Source organism: Arvicola amphibius, chromosome 13, assembly GCF_903992535.2.
Source record: "Arvicola amphibius chromosome 13, mArvAmp1.2, whole genome shotgun sequence".
In the NCBI taxonomy this organism is placed as follows: domain Eukaryota; kingdom Metazoa; phylum Chordata; class Mammalia; order Rodentia; family Cricetidae; genus Arvicola; species Arvicola amphibius.
In genome coordinates this window covers 52,222,541-52,226,115 of record NC_052059.1, presented here as the reverse complement: position 1 = coordinate 52,226,115, position 3,575 = coordinate 52,222,541, and the positions used below count along the sequence as shown (strand labels likewise).

The window sequence follows — 3,575 nt, the reverse complement described above, 5'->3', positions numbered from 1 at the left end:
GTGTGTGTGTGTGGTTGTGTGTGTGTGTGCATGTGTGTGTGTGTGCATGTGTGGTTGTGTGTGTGTGTGTGGCTGTGTGTGTGTGTGTGTGGTTGTGTGTGTGTGGTTGTGTATGTGTGGTTGTGTGTGTGTGTGTGGTTGTGTGTGTGTGTGTGTGTGTGTGTGTAGGAGTGTGAGAAAAGTGGAAGGAAGGGTACACTTGGGTAATAATGTTGGTGGGGAATAAATAATTTCAATAAAAATAAGGCAATAACAGAGGACTCACCCAAGCCGGGCGGTGGTGGCGCACGCCTTTAATCCCAGCACTCGGGAGGCAGAGGCAGGCGGATCTCTGTGAGTTCGAGACCAGCCTCGTCTACAAGAGCTAGTTCCAGGACAGGCTCCAAAAAGCCACAGAGAAACCCTGTCTCGAAAAACCAAAAAAAAAAAAAAAAAAAAAAAAAAAAAAAAAAAAAAAAAAAAAGAGGACTCACCCTCATGCAAAATGTTAGCAAATCAAATTCAAGAAGGTGCTTAAAATTATATTATGACTAAGTATGACTTCCTTCCCCAAAATGCAGGGATGGTTTGCTGTCAGATAAATTCAGTGACATCATCAATGTAATTCAAAACATTAAGAAGGTAAAGCTTAACTCTCTGAAAGGAGACAAAAAGGAAAAGATTGAATTCAATACATTCCTGAGTTTTTAAAAAATGGCTTTACAAAGTCTTTTGCCGTCTATGTTAACTGTAGGAAGCGACCGCACATCTTGTAGCCTGATTTACATAAATGTATTCATTTATAGTGATGGAGGGCAAGAGTCTGGAGTCTGATTTGAGGGGGGGTCCTGTTTATCTGTGGCCAATACGCACAGCTACTCAGAGCACAGAGACCAAGGGACTGTGAGTGCCCAGCTCTCCAGGGGTCTGTGTCAGCCCCTGGTCCCCCTCGTGGCCCAGAGATCATTGTTAAAGGGGATGGGAAGACAGCTTGGTTCTTCAAGCAGCTGAAGGGGAGAACTGATTGCCCCGCCCTCGGTTCCAGCTATGGCCTTACTCACCTCACCTTTTCTCCCCTGCTCTATTAACCACACTGAGTTTTCCTGATCCTCTGCAGTGGCACTGCCTCTCCTTCACTGACTCTGTCACATCCCTGTTGCCTCTCACACTCACAGGACCTGAGGTCAGGATGTGGATATCTCCAAGGGACCACTTTCAGTTCTTCAATAGAAATAGTAGGAATAGAAGCCGAAGAGTGGCTTTGCAGACCTGGCTGCCCCCATCACTGCTTGCTGTAGCCATGGTCAACTTCGCCGTGTTCTTCCACATCATGGCCAATGGCAATCCCTTGTGCCATGTCTCCTGTAAGCTATTTGCAGACAACGTGCCGAAGACAGTAGAAGACTTTCGTGCCCTGTGCATTGGAGAGAAAAGATTTGTATATAAGGGTTCCTCCTTTCTTAGAATTATTCTATGATTCATGTGCCAGGGTGGTGACTTCACATGCCATAATGGCACTGGTGGCAGGCCCATCTATGGGAAGAAATTTGAGACTAAGAACTTCATCCTGAAGCATACAGGTCCTGGCATCTTGTCCATGGCAAATGCTGGACCAAACACAAATGGTTCCCAGTTTCTTACCTGCACCACTAACGCGGAGTGACTGGGTGGGAAAGGTGGTTTTTTGGAAGGTGAAAGAAGGCATGAGCGCTGTGGAAGCCATGGAGCGTTTTGGGCCCACGAATGGCAGGACCAGCGAGAAGATCACCGTTTCCGACTGTGGACAATGCTAAATCTTTTGACTTGTGGGTGTCTTACCCACCAGACCATTCCTACTGTAGCCCAGGAGAGTGCCCTCACCCCGTCTGCTCACAATACCCTGTAATCTCTTCTCCTGTTCCATTTTTTCTTTATTCCCCTTCAAGTCTAGCTGGATTGCAAAGTTGAGTTTATGATTATGAATAAAAACTAAATAAGAACTGATTTAAAAAAACTGAATAGCTATTTTGGAGGTCAATTTTATGGTATTCCTTAACCCTGAAAATTGGCAATGTGTGAGCTCTGTTTTACATGTGGCATACATGCAGAACAAGCACAGCTAAGCTACACACTGTGTCATTGTTTAAGTTGGGAAGAAAGTTCTTAGTGCCCTTCTGGGAAAGGACAGAGGTGTGCGCTTAGCACTGACAACATAGTCTTTGGAACTAGAGAGATTTAGATTTGGTTCCTTGTGCTATCATTTCCAGGCTAAGTGATCTCACACAAATTAGTTAAGCTTTTTGATTTGCTTCTTCTCCTCCTTATTCTTTGTCATCTTCTTCGTCGTCATCTTCTTCTTCCTCCTCCTCATTCCTCCTCCTTCTTTTTTATTTTTCAAGACAGCGTTTCTCTGTAACTTTGGAGTCTGTCCTGCAACTTGCTCTGTAGACCAGGCTGGCCTCAAACTCACTGAGTTCCTCCTGCCTCTGCCTCCCGAGTGCTGGGATTAAAGGTGTGCACCACCACAGCCCAGCAGATTTGCTTCTTAGTCTGTAGAATGAAGGACTAACCATGGCCACTTCTTGTGAGAATTAGCTCAGCGAATCCATTCTGAGTATTTACCATAGTGTTTCCTGTGTGGTCTGCTCTGGACACCTACAATGAGAGCAATGAGAATGGAGACACTGGGGAAGACCAGCCTAGTTCATAGTGAGCTGTGTGTCTAAATGCTTAGTGACGTGTGTGGGGTATGAAGCCCATCATACCGGTTAGAAGACAAGCCCAGGGCAGGACACTGAAGAGTAAAGTAAGAATACAAAAGATGGTTTTGGCAGTGATAGCTCTCAAACTACTAAATAGGCAAGTTGAAAATGAAAGGCAAACTCCCATCTCAGGAGGCTTCTACAAAGCTTCAGAAGGCTATCAGGCAGAGGTATTGCCAGAAAGGCTCCTGTCTGAGCAGGTCCCTTCGAGAATTAGTCATGTTATTGTATTTTATTTATTTGAAATATTTAATTGGACCTATCTGTCTATCTATCTATATCTGTATCTATCTATCTATCATCTATCTATCTATCTATCTGTATCTCTATCTATATGTATATACATATAGCTATTTGTAACAAGCCCAACCACAGAGGAACCAGATATAGGGGTGTATGAGAGAGGGGCTACTCATTGCTCACTAACTGTATCCTTCTGGGATGATCAGTGTTAACCAATCTGTGTTCTTGTTACAAGTCTTCCCCAGTACCCCACCTTGCACCTCGTGAGTGTTCTGCAAGGACACCACATCCCCAGCTCACCTTTCCCATTTTATATCTCAGTGAGATAGGGTCCCACCAAGTTTCCCAGCCTGGATTTTAGCTCCCTCTGTAGCCCAAGCAGACCTCGAACTTCTGTTCCTTCTGCCTTAGCCTTTTAAGTATCTGGGATATAGGCCTGTGCCCCAGGCCTGGCTATATACTCATGAAGACTTAGGCAGATGTGCATGCACACTGTTGCTCTCCTTCGCCCACATTTAATGATCACGTGATCATATGTGTTGCTCAGCACGATGATGCTTTTCACTTATCATGGAGATAGATACCCTGGTTCCAAATGTCATTCGGTGTACT

General features: G+C 44.9%; 1 pseudogene; it reads left to right on the top strand.

Moving 5' to 3' along the window:
• The first annotated feature begins 1,270 nt into the window (after positions 1 to 1,270).
• Positions 1,271 to 1,772, top strand: LOC119799814 (annotated as a pseudogene).
• The last annotated feature ends 1,803 nt before the right edge of the window (positions 1,773 to 3,575 follow it).